The following is a 13,717-nucleotide window of genomic DNA, read 5'->3' on the forward strand; positions in this document are numbered from 1 at the left end:
ATCATTTTTTTGGGAGATGGGTGTCCAGTTATACCAGCAGCACTTGTTAAAGAGGCTGTCTTTTCCCCATTTAACTGACTTTGGGCCTTTGTCAAATATCAAGTGCACATACATGGAAGGATTTGTGTCTGGATTCTCAATTCTGTTCCGTTGCTCTATGTATCTGTTGTTGTACAAGTACCAGGCAGTTTTGACTCCTGTGGCAGTATAATACGTTCTCAAATCAGATAGTGTGAGGTCTCCCACTTTGTTCTTCTTTTTCAGTAAACCTTTACTTATCCAGGGCCTATTTCCCTTCCATATGCAGTTGGTGATTTGTTTCTCCATATCATTAAAAAATATCGTTTGAATTTGGATTAAAATTGCATTGTACCTATAGATTGTTTTTAGAAGAAAAAGACATTTTTACAATGTTAAGTCTTCCTATCCATGAGGGAGGTATCTTCTTTTACTTACGTAGGTCTCTTTTGGTTTCTTACAATAGTGTCTTGTAGATTTCTTTGTATACGTCTTCACATCTCAGGTTAGATTTATTCCTAAGTATTTTATCTTCTTGGGGGCTACTGTGAGTGGTATTGACTTGGTGAATTCCTCTTCAGTGTTCTCTTTATTGCTGTAGAGGAATCCAACTGATTTTTGTATGTTTATCTTTTATTCTGATATTCTGCTGAACTCTTTATTAGTTTCAGTAGTTTTTTCGAGGATTCGTTAGGGTTTTCTATGTATAAGATTGTGTCATCTGCAAATAGGGATACTTTTACTTTATCCGTACCAGTCTGGATGCCCTTTATTTCTTTATCTAGCTTAATTGCTCTGGCTTGGACCTCCAGGACAATGTTGAATAAAAATGGTGATAAAAGGCATCCTTGTCTGGTTCCCATTTTCAAGGGGAAGGCTTTCAAACTCTCTCCGTTTAGGATAATGTTGGCTGTTGGCTTTGTATAAATGTCCTTTATTAAGTTGAGGAATTTCCCTTCTATTCCTATTTTGCTGAGAGTTTTTATCATGAATGGGTGTTGGACTTTGTCAAATACCTTTTCTGCATCAATGGATACGATCACGTGGTTCTTGTTTTTTGTTTTGTTTATACAATGGCTTACACTGATTGTTTTTCTAATGTTGAGCCATCCCTGCATCCCCCAAAAAAACCCAGTGCTGTTGAGTCAATTCCGACTCATAGCGACCCTATAGGACAGGGTAGAACTGCCCCACAGTTTCCCTGCATACTTGGTATGAATCCCACTTGATCTTAGTAAATTATTTTTTTGATATGTTGTTGAATTCTATTGTTTAGAATTATGTTGAGGATTCTCGCATCTAAGTTCATGAGGGATGTAAGTCTATAATTTTCTTTTTTTGTGGTGTCTTTACCTGGTTTTGGTATCAGGGATAAGCTGGCTTCATAGAATGAGTTTTCTATGCTCTGAAATTCCTTTAGTAGTAGTGGTGTTAACTCTTCTCTGAAAGTTTGGTAAAGTTCTACAGTGAAGCTGTCCCGGCCAGGGCTACTTTTTTTTGGGGGGGGGGGAGTTTTTAATTACTTTTCCAATCTTTTCTTCTGTTATTGGTTTATTTAGGTTTTTTAATCTTGGTTTGTGTTAGTTTAGGTAGGTAGCATGTTTCTAGAAATTCATCTATTTCTTCTAGGTTTTCAAATTTGTTAGAGTACAATTTTTCATAGTAATCTGATATGATTCTTTTAATCTCAGTTAGGTCTGTGCTGATACTGCCCACCTCATTTATTATTTGGGTTATTTGCTTCTTCTCTTTTTTTTTTTTGATCAGTTTTTTCTTTGCCCAACGGTTTATCAATTCTTTTAATTTTTAAAAAAAATCAGCAGGGCCAAGATAGCTGACTAGGTAGTAGTAGCTACCACAGGTACTTCTTGCAACAAAGACTTGGAAAAACAAGTGAATCAATCACATACATAACAATCTATGAACCCTGACCATCAAACACAGAACTACGGAGTTGACCTGAGTGACAGGGGAGTGAAAAGCCACACCCTGAAGCAGCGACCACTTCTAGAACCGGCATCCTGTGCCACAGCCTTGAGCACTCGCGGTTCCCTGGTGACAGAATGGTGGGGCTGACCGCGGCTTACTGAGATGGGGTAAGCACAGGACACAGCCCTAACCCCTAACCCTCTGGAGTAACCTCGGTGGAGACTCAGCTAAGGCAAGCAGGCTGCACACTGATGCAGCTGACAAGAGAACAAGCAACCATGGGGAAGCAGCAACTGTTTTCAGAGTCTGGAGCCAGCATCCCAGTCAGAAAACCTTGGCACCGGGCTTTGGACTAAGCACAGAGGAGCTGAGCACAGCTTCCTGAGATGGCGCAAGCACAGGACGCAGCCCTAGCCCTCTGAAGTAACCTCGGCAGAAGCCCAGCCAGCGCATGCAGGCTGCACAACGACGCAGCTGACAGGAGAAATCACGGGGAAGCAGTGACTGGTTTTGGAGCATGGAGTACAGCATTCCAGCCAGAAAACCTTGCCACTGAGATTTGGATTAGTAGCGGAGGAGCTGATCTCCATTCCTGAGACAGCGCAAGCAGAGGACGCAGGCCTGACCTTTGGGGGCAATCTTGACCCAGCCAGCACACACAGGCTACATTCCCCTCTGGAATCTCAGATAAAACAGTTATCACCAAACAAGATAGGTAACTTTGTCTATATCGCTACTCTCTCCTAGCTATCTGATACCTCCCCTCTCTGCTCCAGGTGGCTTCATTAACACTGGAATATCCTGGGCGAGGGAGTGAAGTGCTCTGTGGGTTTGTTTTTCCTAACCCATTCTCCTGGCTTGAGAGAAGCAGCAATTAACAACTGGGGAGGAGGGGATCCTTCCCTGACTTTGCTAAACTGGAATAAAAATACAGAACCAGCTCCAGCCAAACATAAGAGATCCACAGTCTTTGGCTTTCAACCCTACTGGGAACAAGGTGGTTATTAAGATGCAAAGGCATTGCGATAGAGATCTGGCTGTAATTGCGTTAGTGGAGCAGTGGAAAGACAAGTTTTGGAGGTCTGATACTACTCTACCTATTAAACAGAGCCCTCACTGATCCACAGAAGGGAACTGAGGGCTGAAGCTTCACCCAAACCACCTAGCCATGTGCTAAAGGGATCTAAGGATAGTGACACCTACCAATCTTTAGAGGTACAAGCACTGGCTGCCTAAGGTACAGCTGCACAGCCCACCCACCAAAGTGCTCTAGGAAGAGAGACACACCTACCTCACTGGCACTTGGGGGAAGGTTGTCAACATCTTGCCCTCCACGGAGTGTGACCCCTGCCGCTACTAGAATCTGATGCACACAACTATCACCACTGCTTCTCTAAGTTAATAGGTGACAGTCTATACCACACAATTGGTGACCCAAAATCAGAACACCTAAGCTGATTCTATTCAAGAATAGTGAATGGTCTCTTAGGCTTATATATATGCTAAAAGTTCAAACTGCTGGTAATAGGACATAAGTGATTCAAAGGCTACAACAATCAAGACATCACAAACCAGTAGCCTATTTGGGTATATTGAAACAAAACAAAATAAGAAGATAAGACTCAGTGAACAAATATAAAATAAATCATTACAACATCTTATAGATGGCTTGGAGACAGCAGTCGATATCAAATCACATAAAGAAGCAGACCATGATTGCTTCTACAAATCCCCAAATTAAAGAATCAAAATCTTTCCCAAATGAAGATACAATCCTGGAATTGCCAGATGCAGAATATGAAAAACTAATACACAGAATGCATCAAGACATCAGGGATGACCTCAGAAATGAAATAAGGCAATCTACAGAAAAAGCTGAGGAACACACTGATAAAGCAGTTGAAGAAATCAAAAAGATTATTCAACAACACAGTGGAAAAATTAATAAGCTGCAAGAATCCATAGAGAGACACTATTGAGAAATGCAAAAGAATAACAGTAAAATTACAGAATTAAACAACTCCATAGGAAGTCAGATGAGCAGAATCGAGGAATTGGAATGCAGAGTAGGGGAGTTGTAGGATAAGGCAATTGACACCAATATAGTTGAAGAAATATCAGATAAAAGAATTTTAAAAAATGAAGAAACCCTAAGAATCATGTGGGACTCTATTAAGAAGAATAAGTTGCATGTGATTGGAGTTCCAGAATGGGGAGGGATAACAGAAAATACAGAGAGAATAGTTGAAGATCTGTTGGCAGAAAACTTCCCTGGCATTGTGAAACATGAAAGGATATCTATCCAAGATGCTTATTGAACCCCATACAAGATTGATCCAAAAAGAAAATCACCAAGACATATTATCATAAAAAAAAAAATTTTCTTTTTTTTTTTTTTAAACTTGCTAAAACCAAAGATAAAGAGAAAATTTTAAAAGCAGCCAGGGATAAAAGAAAAGTCACCTACAAAGGAGAATTAATAAGAAAAAGCTCAGACTACTCGGCAGAAACCATGCAGGCAAGAAGGCAATGGGATGACATATATAGAGCACTGAAGGAGAAAAAATGCCAGCTAAGGATCATATATCCAGAAAAACTCTCTCACAAATATGAAGGTGAAATTAAAACACTTACAGATGAACACAAGCTTAGAGAATTTGCAAAAACCAAACCAAAGCTACAGGAATTAGTAGAGGGAATTCTTTGGTCAGAAAACCAATAATATCAGAAACCAACACAACACAAGGTCACAGAACAGAACAGCCTGGTATCAACCCAAACGGGGAAATCACAAAAACAAAATAAGATTAATTTAAAAAAGAAAAAAATGCTCAAAACAGGGAATCACTGAAGTCATCATATAAAACATTACAATAATCAAAAAAGAGTGACTAAATACAGGAGACATAGAGCTTCCATATGCAGAGGAAAACAAGGCGATATAGGATGGTACAAGTTAGGTTTTTACTTAGAAAAATGGGGGTAAATATTAAGGTAACCACAAAGAGGCCTAACAATTCCATACCTCAAAATAAAAACCAAGAAAAACATAACGACTGAGCAAAAATAAATTCAACTATTACGAAAATGAGGGACACAATTTATAAAGAAAAACTTCTCAGCACAAAAAAGTAAGTGGAAAAATGAAATTGTCGACAACACACAAAAAAAGGCATCAAAATGACATCACTAAACTCATACTTATCTATAGTTATGCTGAGTGTAAATGGACTAAATGAACCAATAAAGAGACAGAGAGTCTCAGACTGGATAAAAAAACACGATCCACCTATATGCTGCCTACAAGACACACCTTAGACTTAGAGACACAAACAAACAAAAACTCAAAGGATGGAAAAAATATATATCAAGAAAACAACAATCAAAAAAGAGCAGAAGTGGCAATATTAATTTCTGACAAAATAGACTTTAAAGTTAAATCCACCACAAAGGATAAAGAAGGACAATACGTAATGATTAAAGGGACAATTTACCAGGAAGATATAACCATATTAAATACTTATGCACCCAATTACAGGGCTGCAAGATACATAACACAAACTTTAACAGAATTGAAAAGTGAGATAGACACCTCCACAATTATACTAGGAGACTTCAACACACCACTTTCGGAAAAGGATAGGACTTCCAGTAAGAAGCTCAATAGTGACACGGAATATCTAATTGCTACAATCAGCCAATTGACCTCATAGACTTATACAGAACACTCCACCCAACAGCTGCAAAGTGTACTTTTTTTCTAGTGCACATGGAACATTCTCTAGAATAGATCACATATTAGTCATAAAACAAACCTTTGCAGAATCCAAAACATCGAAATATTACAAAGCGTCTTCTCAGACCACAAGGCCATAAAAGTAGAAATCAATAACAGAAAAATCAGGGAAAAGAAATCAAATACTTGGAAACTGAACAATACCCTGCTCAAAAAAGACTGGGTTATAGAAGACATTAAGGAAGGAATAAAAAAAGTCATAGAATGCAACAAAAATGAAAACACTTCCTATCAAAACCTCTGGGACACAGCAAAAGCAGTGCTCAGAGGTCAATTTATATCGATAAATGCACACATATATAAAGAAGAAAGCGCCAAAATCAGAGAACTGTCCCTACAACTTGAACAAATAGAAAGCAAGCAACAAAAGAATCTGTCAGGCACCAGAAAACAAATAATACAAATTAGAGCTGAACTAAATGAATTAGAGAACAGAAAAACAATTAAAAGAATTAACAATGCCAAAAGCTAGTTCCTTGAAAAAATTAACAAAATTGATAAACCATTAGCCAGACTGACTAAAGAAATACAGGAAAGGAAACAAATAACCTGAATAATAAATAAGATAGGCCATATCACAACAGACCCAACTGAAATTAAAAGAATCATATCAGATTACTACGAAAAATTGTACTCTAACAAATTTGAAAACCTAGAAGAAATGGTTTAATTCCTAGAAACACACTACCTACCTAAACTAACACAATCAGAAGTAGAACAACTAAATAGACACATAACAACAACAAAAAAAAAAGAGATTGAGAAGGTAATCAAAAAACTCCCAACAAAAAAAAGCCCTGGCCCAGACGGCTTCACTGCAGAGTTCTACCAAACTTTCAGAGAAGAGTTAACACCTCTACTACTAAAGGTATTTCAAAGCATAGAAAATGATTGAATACTACCTAACTCATTCTATGAACCCAGCATATCCCTGATACCAAAACCAGGTAAAGACACCACAAAAAAGAGAAAATTACAGACCTATATCCCTCATGAACATAGATGCAAAAATCCTCAACAAAATTCTAGCCAATAGAATTCAACGACATATCAAAAAAATAATCTACCATGACCAAGTGGGATTTATACCAGGTATGCAAGGTTGGTTCAATATTACAAAATCAATTGATGTAATCCACCATATAAATAAAACAAAAGACAAAAACCACATGATCTTATCAATTGATGTCGAAAAGGCATGTAACAAAGTTCAACACCCATTCATGATAAAAACTCTCAGCAAAATAGGAATAGAAGGAAAATTCCTCAACATAATAAAGGGCATCTTTTTTTTTTATACACTTTATACAAAGCCAACAAGCAACATCATTCTAAATGGAGAGAGCCTGGAAGCATTTCCCTTGAGAACGGGAACCAGAGAAGAATGCCCTTTTTTTTTTTTTAAACAAAGCCAACAACCAACATCATTCTAAATGGAGAGAGCCTGGAAGCATTTCCCTTGAGAATGGGAACCAGACAAGAATGCCCTTTATCACCATTCTTATTCAATGTTGTGTTGGAGGTCCTAGCCAGGGCAATTAGGCTACATGAAGAAATAAAGGGCATCTGGATTGGCAAGGAAGAAGTAAAATTATCTCTATTTGTAGATGACATGATCTTATACACAGAAAACCCTAAGGAATCCTCAAGAAAACTACTGAAACAAATAGAAGAGTTCGGCAGAGTTTCAGGTTACAAGATAAACATACAAAAATCAGTTGGATTCCTCTACACCAACAAAAAAGAACATCGAAGAGGAAATCACCAAATCAATACCATTCACAGTAGCCCCCAAGAAAATAAAATACTTAGGAATAAATCTTACCAAAGATGCAAAAGACATATACAAAGAAAACTACAAGGTGCTACTGCAAGAAACTAAAAGGGACCTAAATAAGTGGAAAAACATACCTTGTTCACGAATAGGAAGACTTAACATAGTAAAAATGTCTATTCTACCAAAAGCCATCTATACATACAATGAACTTCCAATCCAAATTCCAATTATATTTTTTAATGTGATGGAGAAACAAATCACCAACTTCATATGGAAGGGAAAGAAGCCCTGGATCAGTAAAGCATTACTGAAAAAGAAGAAGAAAGTGGGAGGTCTCACTCTACCTGATTTTAGAACATATTATACAGCCACAGTAGTCAAAACAGCCTGATCCTGGTACAACAAGAGGCAAATAGACCAATGGAACAGACTTGAGAATCCAGATATAAACCCAACCACATATGAGCAGCTGATATTTGACAAAGGCCCAGTGTCAGTTAATTGGAGAAAAGATAGTCTTTTTAACAAATGGTGCTGCCATAACTGGATATCCGTCTGCAAAAAATGAGACAGGACCCATACCTCAAACCATGCACAAAAACTGACTCCAAATGGATCAAAGGCCTAAACGAAAAGTCTAAAATGATAAAGATCATGGAAGAAAAAATAGGGACAACTTAGGAGCCCTAATACAAGGCATAAACAGAATACAAAACATTACTAAAAATGACAAAGAGATACCAGAAAACTGGGAGCTCTTAAAAATCAAATACCTATGCTCATCTAAAGACTTCACCAAAAGAGTAAAAAGACCACCTAAAAACTGGGAAAAAATTTTCAGCTATGACATCTCCCACCAGCACCTCATCTCTAAAATCTATATGATTCTGTTAAAACTCAACCACAAAAAGACAAACAACCCAATCAAGAAGTGAGCAAAGGATATGAACACGCACTTCACTAAAGAAGATATTCAGGCAGCTAACAGATACCTGAGGAAATGCTCTCAATCATTAGCCATTAGAGAAATGCAAATTAAAACTACAATGAGATTCCATCTCACTCCAACAAGGCTGGCATTAAGCAAAAAAAACACAAAATAATAAATATTGGGGAAGCTGTGGAGAGATTGGAACACCTATACAATGCTGGTGGGAATGTAAAATGGTACAACCACTTTGGAAATCGATCTGACGTTTCCTTAAAAAGCTAGAAATAGAACTACCATATGACCCAGAAATCCCAATCCTTGGAATACATCCTAGAGAAATAAGAGCCTTTACACAAACAGATATAAGCACACCCATGTTTATTGCAGCACTGTTTACGATAGCAAAAAGCTGGAAGCAAACAAGGTGTCCATCAACGGTTGAATGGATAAATTATGGTATATTCACACAATGGAATACTATGCATCGATAAAGAACAGTGATGAATCTGTGAAACATTTCATAACATGGAGGAACCTGGAAGGAATTATGCTGAGTGAAATTAGTCAGATGGAAAAAGGCAAATATTGTATAAGACCACTATTATAAGATCTTGAGAATTAGTTTAAACTGAGAAGAACACATTCTTTTGTGGTTATGAGAGGGGGGAGGGAGGGAGAGTGGGAGAGGGTTATTTACTGATTAGATAGTAGATAAGAACTACTTTAGGTGAAGGGAAGGACAACACTCAATACAGGGGAGGTCAGCACAACTGGACTGGACCAAAAGCAAAGAAGTTTCCTGAGTAAACTGAATGCTTCGAAGGTCAGCGGAGCAGTGGCAGGGGTTTGGGGGCTATGGCTTCGGGGGACATCTAAGTCAATTGGCAAAATAAATTCTATTAAGAAAACATTCTGCATCCCACTTTGAAGTGTGGCATCTGGGGTCTTAAATGCTAGCAATCGGCCATCTAAGATGCATGAATGAATCTCAGCCCACCTGGATCAAAGGAGAACAAAGAACACCAAGCTCACAAGGTAATTATGAGCCCAAGAGACAGAAAGGGCTACATGAACTAGAAACTACGTCATCCTGAGACTAGAAGAACTAGATGGTGCCCAGCCACAACCGATGACTGCCCTGACAGGGAACACAACAGAGAACCCTTGAGGGAGCAGGAGAACAGTGGGATGCAGATCCCAAATTCTCATAAAATGACCAGACCTTAATGGTCTGACTGAGACTAGAAGAATCCCAGCATTCATGGTCCCCAAACCTTCTGTTGGCCCAGGACAGGGACCATTCCCGAAGCCAACTCATCAGACATGGATTGGACTGGACAATGGGTTGGAGAGAGATGCTGATGAGGAGTGAGCTACTTACATCAGGTGGACACTTGAGACTATGTTGGCACCTCCTGTCTGGATGGGAGATGGGAGGGTAGAGGGGGTTAGAAGCTGGCAAAATTGTCAGGAAAGGAGAGACTGGAAGAAGGGAGTGGGCTGACTCATTAGGGGGAGAGTAAATGGGAGTATGTAGCAAGGTGTATGTAAGTTTATATGTGAGAGACCAACTTGATTTATAAACTTTCACTTAAAGCACAATAAAAATTATTTTAAAAAATCAGCTTTTGGTCTTGTTAACTCTTTCAATTATTTTTCTGTTCTCTATTTCATTTAATTCTGCTCTAATTTTTATTATATTATTCCTTCTGGTGCCTGAAGGTTTCATTGTTGTTGTTGTTATTGCTCTCTTTCTATTTGATCAAGTTGTAGGGATAATTCTTTGATTTTGGCCCTTTATTCTTTTTCTATGTGTGCTTTTATTGATATAAAATGACCTCTAAACACTGTTTTAGTCGTGTCCCAGAGGTTCTGATAAGAAGCTTTTTCATTCTCTTTGGATTCTATGAATTTCTTTATTCCACCCTTAATGTCTTGTATAACCCCGTCATTTTTAAACAGGGTATTGTTCAGTTTCCAAGTGTTTGATTTCTTTTCCCTGCTTTTTCTGTTATTGATTTCTACTTTTATGGCCTTATGGTCAGAGAAGGTGCTTTGTAATATTTCAATGTTTTAGATTCTGTTCAGGCTTGCTTTATGACCTGCTATGTGGTCTGCCCTTAGAGAATGTTCCATGTGCACTCGAAAAGAAAGTATACTTGGCTGCTGTTGGGTGGAGTGTTAAGTTGGTTAAGAGTGTTAAGAGGTTAAGTTGGTTGATTGTGGCATTTAGATCTTCCATGTCTTTACTGAGCTCTGTCCTTCACCAAAAGTAGTGTGTTGAAGTCTCCTACTATGATTGTGCAGCTGTCTATCTCACTTTTCAATGCTGTTAAAGTTTGTTTCATGTATCTTGAAGCCTTGTCATTGGGTGTAGAAATATTTAAATACAGTTATATCCTCTTGGTATATTGTCCCTTTAATCATTCATTATATAGTGTCCTTCCTTACTCTTTTTTGTGGATTTAACTTTAAAGTCTATTTTGTCAGAAATTATTGTTAACACTCCTGATCTTTTTTGACTGTTGTTTGCTTGATATGTTTTTTCCATCCTTTGAGTTTTAGTTTGTTTGTGTTTTTAAGTCTAAGGTGTGTCTCTTGTAGGCAGCATAGAGATGGATCATGTTTTTTTATCCATTCTGTAACTCTCTGCCTGTTTATTGGTGCATTTAGTCCATTTACATTCAGCATAATTATGGATAGGTTTTAGTTTAGTGTTGTCATTTTTACATCGTTTTTGTGTGTGTGTGTTGTTTACACTTTCTTTTCTCCACTTTATTTTTTGCCCTGAGTAGTTTTTATGTATTGTCTTTTCCTCTTATTAGTTACCGTGGATTTTTTTTTTTTTCACTGAGTCATTTTTTTCCTTATATTCTATTTCCATGAGTAGGATTGTTAGTCTCCTTCATGGTTACCTTAATATTTACCCTTATTTTTGTAAGTTTAAATATAACTTTTATTTCTTGAGATCACCCTGACTTCTTCTTTATTGTTTTAGTTGCTCTTTATTGTTTTAATATTGCCATTTTTAATATAATGACATCACTGTTTCCCTGGTTTGAGCTTTTATTTTTTTAATCTTGATTTATTTTTGTGATTTCCCTATCTGGACTGACATTCGCTTGCTCTGTCTTGTGTTCTAGGTTTGGGTTTATATCCGATATTACTGATTTTCTAACCAGAGAACTCCCTTTAGTATTTCTTGTAGTTTTTGTTTGTTTTTACAAATTCCCTAAACTTCTGTTTATCTGGAAATGTCCTAATTTTGCCTTCATATTTGAGAGGCTATTTTCCTGGATATATGATTCTTGGCTGGCAATTTTTTTCCTTCAAGGTTTTATATAAGTCATCCCATTACCTTCTTGCCTGCATGGTTTCTACCAAGTAGTCTGAGCTTATGCTTATGGACTCTCCTTTGTAGGTGACTTTTCATTTATCCCTAGCCACTCTTAAAAATCTGTTTAACTTTGGTTTTGGCAAGTTTGATTATAATACATCTTAGTGACTTTTTTTAAGACCTACCTTATGTGGTTTATGTGGAGTTTGATGAATACCTTGAATAGATATCTTCACATCTTTCATGATATCAGGGAAGTTTTCTGCCAACAAATCTTAAACAATTCTCTCTTTATTTTCTATTATCCCTCCATGTTCTGGTACTCAAAAGACTCATAGATTATTTCTTTTGACAGATTCCCACATGATTCTTAGGGTTTCTTCTTTTTTTTTTTTTTTTTTTGATTCTTTTATCTGATTTTTCTTTATATGTAGTGCCAAGTGTTTTATCTTCTTCAATCTCACTAATTCTGCTTTCCATTTCCTTAATTCTGCTCCTCTGACTTTCTATTGAGTGCCTAATTCTGTAATTTTATTGTTAATCTTCTATATTTCTGATTGCTGCCTGTCCATAGATTCTTGCAGCCTATTAAATTTTTCATTATGTTCTTGAATAACCTTTTTAATTTCTTCAACTGCTTAGTCTGTGTTCCTTGGGTTATTCTGTGTTTTTCCTAATCTAGTTTTATGTCTTAAAGTGTTCTGTATTTTAATCTTTTGTATTCTACATCTGGTAATTCCAGGAAGAAACCTTCATCTAGAAGATTCCTTGATTGTTTTGAGAGCTTGTTGAACTGATCATGGTCTGCTTCTATATGTGATTTGATATTGACTGTTGTCTCTGAGCCATCTCTAAGTTATCGTATTAGTTTATTTTATGTTTGCTTACTCCATGTTAGCCTCTTGCTTTGTTTTGTTTTGATATGCCAAAATAGGCTGCTTGAGCGAGCTAGCTTATTTTCACCTGTGAAGCTCTAACATCCTGTTACCAGGTGGCTAGAGCTGTTATCAGCTATATAAGCGTGGGAGTCCATTTGCTTTTCTTGTATGCATTCAGCTCAGGTGTCCAGGTATTTGGTCTTCAAGTGCGTGGTACAGGCTCTGTCCTACAGTCTTAGAGGGGCAGGGGTGATACGTATAGGCAGAGGTATCTGGTTGCCACAGGGGGTCATGCTCTGAATAAGGCAGGAGGCTGACAACCATCCTCCAAGTGTCTGTGAGGAAACCGCTTCCCTGTTCCCTAGACTGAACAGGTGGGTGGGTTCTGCAGACAGACCATGGACACTCAAAGGTTTGGGTTGTAAGGACTGTGAGGTACCACTAATTCTTCAACCCCTGTCACAGGTGGCTTTATGTATACCGTCCCATTGCCTTCTTGCCTGCATGGTTTCTGCTGAGTATTCCCAGCTTCCTCTTATTGACTCTCCTCTGTAGGTGATTTTTCATTGATCCCCAGATGCTCTTAAAATTCTCTCCTTATCCCTGGTTTTGGCAACTTTGATTAAAACATGTCTTTGTGACTTTTTTTTTTTTTTTTTGGATCCACCTTCTGTGTTGTTCAGTGAGCATCTTGGATAGATATCTTCTCACCTTGCACAATATCAGGGAAGTTTACTGCCAACAAATCCTCAATAATTCTCTTTTTATTTTCTGTTGTATGCCGCCTGTTCTGGTACTCTAATCACTAAGGTTATTCCTTTTGATAGAGTCCCACATAATTCTTAGAGTTCCTTCATTCTTTAAAATTCTTTCATCTGATTTTTCCTCAAATATGTTGGTGTCAAGTGTTTTCATTTCAATATCACTAATTGTGATTTCAGTTGCCTCAATTCTGCTCTTATGGCTTTCTATTGAATTGTCTAATTCTGAAATTTTATTGTGTTTGCAGTCTCTCTATGGATTCTTGCAGCCTATTAAATTCGTCATTATG

This window comes from Elephas maximus, chromosome 7, assembly GCF_024166365.1.
Source record: "Elephas maximus indicus isolate mEleMax1 chromosome 7, mEleMax1 primary haplotype, whole genome shotgun sequence".
NCBI classification, from domain to species: Eukaryota; Metazoa; Chordata; class Mammalia; order Proboscidea; family Elephantidae; genus Elephas; species Elephas maximus.